Raw genomic sequence first — 11236 nt, 5'->3', positions numbered from 1 at the left:
ATAGTCTATGAACAGGTTGAAAAGTATCTTGCCACTAATAAATTGCTGTACGAGTTCCAATCTGGTTTCAGAACATCCCACTCCACTGACACATGCCTCCTCTATTTGAGCGACCACATCAAACACGAGGTGGACGCTGGAAAATACTGCGGCATGGTCATGCTGGACCTCCAAAAGGCTTTTGACACCGTGAACCACTCCATACTGGTTAACAAGCTTAAAGCTATTGGTTTTGATAGCACATCAGTGAGCTGGATGCAATCCTACCTGGAGGGGAGAGAACAGATGGTGGAGGTGAACGGAACACTGTCCCCTCCCCTCCCAGTGAGCTGTGGCGTCCCACAAGGAAGCATACTAGGGCCTTTACTGTTCCTAATATATGTTAACGACATGACTTCAGCTTGTGACTGCAGCTTGTTCCTGTTCGCAGATGACTCAGCACTGCTGGTCTCGGACAGGAACAAACTGCAGGTTGAAAAGACCCTCAGCTCTGAACTCGGTAGAATCTGCACCTGGCTCGCTGATAACAAACTATCCTTACACCTGGGAAAAACTGAATCCATCCTCTTCGGATCAAATAGTAATCTCAGCAAGGCAGATGGCTTCTTGGTTAGAGTGGGTGACAATATTATCACACGAAAAGATCAAATTACCTACCTAGGTTCCATCCTGGAGGCCAATCTTTCCGGTGATAAGATGGCCACCAACGTAATCAAAAAAGTCAATCAAAGAACAAGATTCCTTTACAGGATCTCCTCACTGGTCAGCAAAAACACCTTGAAGACCTTAACAGGAGCCCTCGTACAAGGTTTCTTTGACTATGCATCCACCTCTTGGTACCACAGCACCTCAAAGGCCCTTAAAACAAGGCTCCAGACCTCCCAAAACAAACTGGTCAGGCTCCTACTTGGCCTCACCCCCCGAACCCACCTCACCCCTGCCCACTTTGACAGGCTGGGATGGCTTAGGGTCGACGACAGAGTACAGCATCTTGCAATGGGTCTGGTCCACAAGATTCGATACACCACCAAGATACCCATGTACCTGTCTAAATACTTCCTTAATGTAAACGAAGTCCACACCCACAACACCAGAGGGAGTGCAACAAACCATGTACAACCCAGATTCGGCACAAACAAGGGACTAAATTATTTTCGCTCCTATGCCACCAAAATGTGGAACGCCCTACCAACAGTCATTAAGACATGTGAATCCCTTGACTCCTTCAAAACCGCTCTCAAAGGGCACCTACGGATGGCTGCAATTCGAAACTGGCCTCTGTAAAATCTGAATCCCCCCCCCCCACACCCCATTTCCCCTCACTGTATATGTATCTTTTCCCTTTTTGCTTCCTATATGATGAATTCCTGTTCTGTTCTTTAGCTACATAGAAGTGTCTATTTGTATGTCTCTAAATGTTTTGATGAATTGAACAATGTGGACCCTGTTGTAAACAAGTGTAATGCTTAATTGGGTCGTCCACTCACAGTTAACAGTCTTTGTATTGAGTTTGTGCTTAAAATGTACTGTAAATTCTACAAACTGTTAATAAATATTTCAATCAATCAATCAATCAATCAATCACATGCACACGCACTCGGTGTAGCTCGGCCGTTATAGACTTAGATTTACAGTAGCAGCTCAGCAGCAAATTCAAATGGAAAAAGGTTTTTGAGTAGTTTTAGAACTCGGTGAACAAACAGGTCACCATAATGTGTAATTGTTTTTTGAATTTTGTTTTAAATTACTCTTTCCAGGCGCGTCATGTTCCTATAACGGCGGTGGGTGCTGGTCTGTAAGCAACGGCAAAGAACAACTTGCAAAAGTGGATCAATTGTAACACACGCCGGCTCCATTCAATACCATTATAGGTCATATTTACACAGTTGACATATTGGCCAATATTATATGTTCTAAAATTGTATTGTATTGTGTATTCTAAAATTATTGTAGGGTTGTATAACATTGTACAACTCAATAAATCAAACGTTTGTTTAATCAATGTATTTCTGACCAAAAAAAAAAGAAGCCCAAACTGGTACACCCATACTATTTAATATTTCCCTTATTTTTGATACATTTTCTTATCACATCTATGGTATGAAAACAATGCTAAGGAGTTGCTTCAATGAAATATAATTGCTTTAAGCTGAAAACTATATGTTTAATGATGTTTTTTAGCGTTGTTACATTTATCATGCATGCCAATTAATCCGACATGTGCAGCAATTGTAACACTGGAACAGCGTCCACGTTCGGTTTAATAACTCCCGACCTGTTTTATAAAAAAAATATTTATTTATTTATGGTAGCTGACATGTGTAGGTCCGTTGCCTGAAAATATTACATGTGTAGATAAACGGATCTCTGAGTAAAAAAATGAATGGAATGGAAATGAATCCTGTACTGTAATGTATGTATGCGACATACTCTCTACCTGGCAGCAGAACAAAAGCCACCTTATTAGCATTTGAATGCCCATGGGCGGCGGCCCAACACCTATCTGGCCCGCGCCCGATGCTGCACAAGGTATGTGACTATACGTGACATTTCATTCAGGACAGTCACGACAGTGGGTGCATATATTCTGCTATTAAAACAGAATGCCAGTGGGTGCAGCTGCGCTTCTGCACCCCCGTAGATGACGCCGGTGACTCTTTCTATTTGTAACTTTTTTTTTCCGTATGCCCGGCCGACCCTCCCAGTAGACAATTTGTTTATGGTTATGACTGTGTCATAGTGACATGTCATGCTTGTATACAGCCTTATTGGGTTAGTTTATGGTTATGTCTGAGTCCTAATAACGTGGCTGTAGTCTGCCAGCTGGTCGTCCTGCGGCCCGCTATTCCCAGTAGTCAATTTTAATATGACAAGGTAAGGAAATAAAAAAACACTCCAGTTTTAACACCATGATACTTTAATCTCAGATTCTGCGTGAAAGTTATTGTAAACATGTACAGTTATGTAACACCTTAACAATACTACAGTGGCACACTGGCACTTTACCAAGTCACAAATAACTGTGAACGAGGCAATAAGGTATAAACGCATGATCCACACAAACAGATAGATCTCACGGCCATCTCATTTTGATTTCAAGCCTTGTTTTTAAGCGATGTACACTTCGTCACACGATGGTGTCGCCGGCCGAAGACAGCTGATCTACAAGCTGACAAGTTGACAACACAATTAAGCATTTATAGTGTTTTGTTTTTCTGCTGGGATGATTGTGACACTATGCAAGCCGACATTACATCAATGTAAGATAAGACCACAAGCGGCAATGGGCAGACGACATGGTCTGTGTCGGGGGCCTGGTAAATGACGCAGTGTGGGAGAATATTAAAAGCCACCACTACAACTTAATTATGGGGAAATAGTCACCCAGTAATTATTTTCACTAGTACTAGTACATTATGTAGCCTACCTTTCATAACAACCAGTGGGAAGAGAGACCAGACCCATTGGCATTTCCTCATTTTACGAATTTCTTCAAACTTCCGCCATGAAACTAACCAATAAATAATGTATCTGTTTATTTGGCTCAGTTATGTCTTTCTAATAAGGTCTTAACATGCCTAACATACATGTGCATGCAAGGATCTGTAGCCATAAATGTAGTTTAAAAAAATTGCACAACCTAGAACAGTGATTCTCATGATTCTCATTCATCTCAAGGACCCACAGACCCCCATTTGATAACCAAATGATTAAACAACTGGTTCCAATTGTACACTCTCCATTTGGATCCCTGGTGGTCCCCGGAACAGACATTGATAACCAGTGTGGAAATATAGTGTGCAGGAAATATAGTGGCCATCGTCAAAGTTGCCCACCACTGCTCTAGTATACTGTACTCTACTGTATGTAGCCTACAGCCCGAGAAGGTCAGCCAACTGCCGGGGAGTTTAGTCTTGTGATCGCCATGGCAGAGCGAGGTCAGGGTCCGGGGTCAGCCCACATACTGTACAGCTCAGAGAAACAAAAGCCTTTTTCTCTGCATTATTCACACAGGGAAGTAACAGTGTGGTTCTGGGCATTGTAGGGAGGCTAAGCGCCCTTTTATTATAAAAATCCATAGAGCAGCTCTAAGTACAGGGTTGGTTGAAGCATGTTGTGGCATAGCCCATCCCTCTCTCGGGCCACCCTACCATCAGTGGGATGTCTGTCGACTCTTTATCCCCCCTATTGTTTGGACTGCGGTTGCACTTTCCACCGTGTCTGGACAGCAGAAGGGCACAGAGGCCAAACACGGTCAAACTTGACCTGAGAATCAACTGTTGCCACTTCAAACCTGCCATGCATGCATGTCAGCGTTCTCTCCTTGCTTCCGTGTGTGAGAAACTCAATACACCATGTCGGATGAATGAGGACTTTAGAGGGGACAGCTGTTCCTTCCTATACTCAAAGGAAATAGCCACACAGCATAAAAAACACCCTCTTCAATTTTCCCACAGCATGCAGGCGACTACATGTGTTCTTCCTACCAACCAAAACAGCAAATCGAAAAACAACTGTGTAAGTGCAATGTGACTGGGAACAAATACAGCAACAGCAGTTTTGCTTTCCAAAATGTGTGAGTTGCACGCAAACTTTACCTTCTGCACTGGCTATACTCCATGCTATTGCTATCATGGACATCCACACGGCCCCATACAACAGAACACATGCAACACAAGACAATGTTTTAGCTGGGGTTTGGAAGGTTCTGGTTCAGGTTTTACAGGGCTCTTTCCTGTGCGGGTTCCGGCTTAGAATGGTGTTCTTAAAGTACGAACGACGAGCTACTACACCGATGAGCCATACTCGTCTTTCTCTCCGATGTTGTACCTGACATCATTGTTTTTCTCTTGGTGGGCGCCAGATCTGAGGATAAACATGCAGGTATACTTGTCATTCCACTCTTATTTATGAAAATGTTGTATGTGCAGACGTGCAGTGCATTAATTGCAGCCATCAGCCTTCAGAATCACCAACAGTTTCTAACCTTAAACCAGCAAAAATATTTAAATAACGCTGGCCTGATGTTCCTATTTTAGGAATGTCTTCGGTAGGTGGGATAGGTGGGATTATTTTGTTTATAGGGCTTAATTAGTTAAAGCACACTGTTAACCTTTGCCTAAATAAACATAAGAATAGCCTGAAATAAAATGTACTATCAATTAATCAAAAGGAAATCCCCCAAAATACCCCTACTGTATACTATCATGCTACAGTACATGACTAAAGTGGCAAAGCCCAAACCACACCAAAGGGTCGGGTTGAGACACACAACAGTTTTTAAGGTAAACCACACCATTGCAACGGGTTCAGGGCCGGATTAACACCTGAGGGCCCCTGGGCACTGAAGCTCGAAGGGCCCCCCTTCACATGCACACGTACATCTTTGTGCATGCGCATATTGCGCGCAAGCTTTTTGCTGTTTTTGGGTGGTTTTATGCCGTTATATTGGCCCAAGTTCTTTCCAAAATGGCGTGCATGAATATAGCCAAGTTTTTTGCTGTTTTGGGGTGGTTTTATGCCGTTATATTGGCCCAAGTTCTTTCCAAAATGGCGTGCATGAATATAGCCATTGGGATAGTGTATGATTGTGTAGCCTACCTATTTGTGCACATGTGACTTTGAGTTTTTAATGGGACAGAATTGGAGAAGAACAGTCAACAAACACAAGCCAAACCAAAATCCACATGCACGGCACGCTTCAAACATTTCAGTGGTTATACAAATGATGTGTTAACACACTTTTTGTTCTTTGGTTTTGGGGTTTTTACAAAACAAATGTGTCAGTTTAATTATAGCTGGAGAAAGTGTGTTGGTCATAATTCACCAGACAGATGACAGCAATTGGTCTTGTATATTTTACTATCATCTGTGCTCAAAGCTGTGTGCATATTCAATATTCATATTTCCACACTGCGTGACACAGTTGTTATTGCTATGGGAGGAAACTGATAACACAAAGATAAAAATTAGAGAAGTATGACTTCGTGTTGACATATTATATTGTTTGTCCAGAAGAAGGTCTTATCATAACTACAACAAACTGGCAAAAAGAATCAACCAATGTTTCCAAATTTCCGGTCGCCTACCCCCCCCCCCCCCCCCCCCCCCCAGAGTGACAGCCAATCTAGTGCATTGTTGCTGCTTTACACACAATTGCACTTTTCAGCTGCCTTCTCACCAACAATAAAACACTAATCTTTTTAGACACCATTTATTTCATTCGGATTAGCAGGGACATTTTCTGTCGAGCTAAAAAAGAACCCCTGGGCACGTGGGCATGTGCCCAAAGTGCCCATATGGTAGATCCGGCCCTGAATGAGTTGCATTGGTGTGGTCTACCTTAAAACGTTTTTTTTTTTTTTTTTTAAGATTCTTTTTTGCGGCTTACGCCTTTTATTGATTTTTGAAGGGACAGACAGTAGGCTGACAGGAAACGGGAGAGAGATGGGGGGATGACATGCAGTAAAGGCCGTGTCGGGTCTGGGAGTCGAACCCGCGGCACACTGCGACTGGATTACCAGTCCGGTGCCCAGACCGTTACGCTACGGCCTGGGCCCTTAAAAACGGTTTTGTCCCAACCCGACCCTTTGGGGTGGTTTGGGCTGTTTACTACTGCATGAAGTAAAACAAGTTGTGAGTCCTGGACAAATTATGGTTTAGAGGCAAGAACAAAACGTACACAGCAATATCAGATTATCGCTCAAGCACCAGTACATCAAATTTGAAGTTGTTTGCTCTCTTTAAATGTCCCTTGCTCTGACTGTAATGTTTATTATTACACATGATCAGATATTTTCGGCAAAGATAATTATTGTAGAGGGGGGGGGGGGGGACTTGCTCTCAATTTAATCCATACCCTTGTGTGACTAAGAGTGGTGCAAGTACCATTCTAAGTGCCCTTATTTTATTATACTGTACTTATATATGTATGTACTGTATGTTATTGTTTTTTGTTTGTTTTTCATTTTAAGTAATTGTATTGTATTGTCTGATGTATTGTGTATTGTTTTGTTGTGTCTGTTTGTTGTGTCTGTTTGTCAAGAAAAGAAAAATGCAATAAATATATTGTAAAAAAAAAAAAGAGTGGTGCAAGTAAGTCTGGTCCTATTAAATCCAACTAATAAGTGCACTATATCCCTATAAACATTACCAGAAGTCTTAAAAGCCATGTAGGCTGCTGAAATTCCAGCAAGTCATTGTTTATACAATGATTGAACCAGATGGAGTAGTGGAACCTTTTCCTGTAGCATCCACTGATGCACAACAAGACAACAAGTACTGGATGACAAATGTATAATGTCTTAAAGTTGAAGATTCCCCTCTTAACCCTTATAGTAGCTGTGAGTGTGATCATTGGCAAAAGCATCGCATGTAAGTAACTAGCTTCGGCTACGTTGAAAATAAGAGCTTAATTGCCCTCAACTTACTACTTAATTGCCCTCAACTTATATACTGTAGATATTCCACTGTTAGATGGATGTCAGGTTCATAGCTTACGTATGATTTATTTATTTATTTGATGTACTACCATGCATGTTTTTGTTCTTGCTTACTGTAAATCACTCTGGATTAAGAGCGTCTGCTAAATGCCTAAATTGTAATTTATTTTATACGGTGAACATAAGAAAGGCTCCCAGTTCCATGTTCCTCAGCTATACCTATACGCTCTCTCCTATAGGGTCTTATGTTCCCAGGGTCCTAATTGTTTCCCAAGGTGGGAACGTGACAGAGATGTTCTCCAGCTCTGTATTCGGGTTAATATGACACGGTTGTGCTGTTCTGCATGGCTGGGATTTGGCAGCAGACACGAGGCCGCAGGCCAAGTTAGGAACATAATCACAGACTATGCTGCATACTGTAGAACACTCCCTCTTGTGTGACATCTCTTACTTACTGTACCTGTATCACTGCTGCCCTCTAAGTTTCTGTATTTTTGAGGGGCGCTAGCCCCTCCTATATCCAGCTTTTAGTGTACAAACTTTGTCCTACACAAACATTAATTTCCCATTGACAATGAATATTGCCAAAGAGTATGTTTCACCATAGTGTCTGAGCAAATATGCATAGTGTCTATTTTACGTCATGATGATGTACGATGATATAGAGCGCCCCTCACTTCACACGGATGTGATATATATATATTTTTTTACTTTAATAGAAAATAGAACATGCACTGCGGTCTACACATCACAGATAGAAACATGAAACATTCAAATAGTCTAGGCTACTTAAACTCAAGTTTTTTGGTTAGTTTATTGCTGATTATCAGCATTACCAGCATTTATCTGTTTTAACTAAACTGTAGATTGTATTTGTAACCGTTATGATAGTGGGATGTTTCCTTTAACTTACCTGTATTTCTTTAATAGACCGCATGTTAAAGAGACAATGACAACAAGTCCCAGGGCTGAAGCCATCACTATAGGGACCAGTACACCTGTAAAGCATGGAAGCAATACTAATAAGGACAACAAGGAGAACTGAAATAATGGGCTATTATGCATGCAGAATAACTCTTCCTACTTCCGGGCCGCTTCCATAATTCCTTAACAGGTGTTACCGATGATAGGCCTACTATAATTAAGGTTCTGTTCCATTTAGTGTGCAGTGGTTCTCAAACATTTTAATAGGACCCCCATAATTCTGGAAGTGTACAAATGGAACCAAATGGAACCTTGCAGGTCCATTTGGTTCCATTTGTAGTACACTCTCACACACATACGGGGCCATTTCACTTTCCAGTGAGCCAACATGCCAATAGCAGCACCCAGCTGACTCTGGTTGACCAGAATGGAACAGAGCCATCATTAGTATCATCGATAACCCCTGTGAAGGAAGTATGGAAGTCTTACAGTATATAATAGAGACGTCACCGGATTTTTCCTCCCATCCAATTGCATTGAGTTGCTCACTCAGCGCATGAGGCGATTTCACCCCTTCTTCCGGGAATGGAACAGAGCTGCAATAGCTGCAATACCACTTTCGTGTTTCCTCTCGTTGACATCTCTATACTGTATACTGAGGAAGTAGCCCAAGTTCTTTCCAAAATGGCGTGCATGAATATAGCCCTTGGGATAGTGTATGATTGTGTAGCCTACCTATTTGTGCACACGTGACTTTGAGTTTTTAATGGGACAGAATTGGAGAAGAACAGTCAACAAACACAAGCCAAAAAGAAATCCACATGCACGGCACGCTTCAAACATTTCAGTGGTTATACAAATGATGTGTTAACACACTTTTTGTTCTTTGGTTTTGGGGTTTTTACAAAACAAATGTGTTTAATTATAGCTGGAGAAAGTGTGTTGGTCATAATTCACCAGACAGATGACAGCAATTGGTCTTGTATATTTTACTATCATCTGTGCTCAAAGCTGTGTGCATATTCAATATTCATATTTCCACACTGCGTGACACAGTTGTTATTGCTATGGGAGGAAACTGATAACACAAAGATAAAAATTAGAGAAGTATGACTTTGTGTTGACATATTATATTGTTTGTCCAGAAGAAGGTCTTATCATAACTACAACAAACTGGCAAAACTAATCAACCAATGTTTTATAGCAAATTCACAGGGAGGTCTAGTTTCGCTACTTGTCGCATGACAAAGTATAGGGCTTAAGGAACATTGTAAACAAAAACGAAAGCTTTACAACATTTTAAAGTGTCCTATGCACATTACAAACATTTTAAAGTGTCCTGTGGACATTTATAGCATACTGTGAGACTCACCAAATCAGTCTTATTCTTAGTCTTAATTGTTAGATTATGAGATATCTTGTGTAGGTCTACAAAGTTTGCATTTGATTTTGACCCGAGGGTGGTGCTAGGATGTCACTCAAATGGTAAGGGTTCATCCTTTGGTATCTCTACCCAGTAGAGATATGTTTATGGAGTTATGGTGTTGGGTGGACGGACCAACGAAACCAATGTAAGAGAACTGACGCTGAAAATATAAAATCCAAAATAAACTTAGACAGATAAACAAATAGTTTATCAAGAAAATATAGATAGATGGATGGATGGATGGATGGATGGATGGGTGGGTAGGTAGCTAGGTAGGTAGGTAGGTGGATGGGTACTGTAGGTAGGTAGTTAGGTAGGTTGACTGTAGGTATGTTCTTGTAATCTGGGGTTTTGTGCTTGAATGTTACTTGGTACTTGATAAAGACAAGCATGTTTTAGTAGCCTACAGTCCAGTGTGCATTATGGTAAAACTGACATTATGTTGGCCAACTTGGCCAGTATACCTAAGAGGAAGGAGTCATCATGAGAACGGAGGAACGGGCGACATGCTGAAGGTATACAGACAGATTAGAGCCCGACCGATATATCGCTCATTATTTGACTTATTTGATAACATCAGTATCAGCAATAGTTGTGTCCAAATTTGAACCACTTACAACTGAACTTGGTGTCCCTATTTTGGGCACATCGAACATTTTCGAAAAGATCCGGAATCTAAATTTTAACAATAGCCAATGCGACAGTAAAATTATTTTTATTTAGCCCTTTTTTATTACAAAAAATATCCGCTAAACATCCGTAATCGGTGGTCTAAGACTCTCCAACATTGGGAATGGTGTTGAATGTAAGAATCTGGCATTGGTCGGGCTCTAATAACACAGATAGTAAAGATGTAAAATACACGCAAGAGTAACATACCAAGGTTCATCCAAGAAAGGTCATCTGAGTTGCAGAAAAAGAGAGAAGAGTGAAAATGTAAATGAAATTTCACAACGGAAAAGACATCACACACTGTCATACTTATGACACACTAGATGAGGATAGTGTCAGAATGAGTCACATTGAACAAATAATACTATTGGTGTAATAATTGCAAGTTAATCATCAGTAAGTCACCAAGGTCAGTTCTTTAAAAGTTAGCTGCAAAATAATTACATTTACATTTTTTATGCAACAAAATAAGTTTGTTGACTGACAACCAGTTTCACACCTCCCTCTATCACCTCAGTCTCTTCTCAAGACTCAAGACTCTTCTTTGCACCTGGTATAGAAAGGTATTGAAAAAGAGCTGCCATGTTTGCTTCACACATAATTCCTTTATTCAGAAAACAGCGCACATCTTGCAGTGTTACTTATTTTAAAAGGCATTTAGACGAGCGGCACAATTGTGAAACCAGAGGTCTTTAAACGCTTCAGCTTTCTTAATTCCTATGGTTTACTATAGCTGCCTTGTCCATTGTCCGAGACCATTACTATTCCCTAT

The sequence above is a fragment of the Protomyctophum parallelum genome (assembly GCF_964188405.1).
Source record: "Protomyctophum parallelum genome assembly, chromosome: 4".
Classification (NCBI taxonomy): domain Eukaryota; kingdom Metazoa; phylum Chordata; class Actinopteri; order Myctophiformes; family Myctophidae; genus Protomyctophum; species Protomyctophum parallelum.
The sequence above is the reverse complement of the archived record's forward strand: the minus strand, read 5'-3'. Positions refer to the sequence as shown.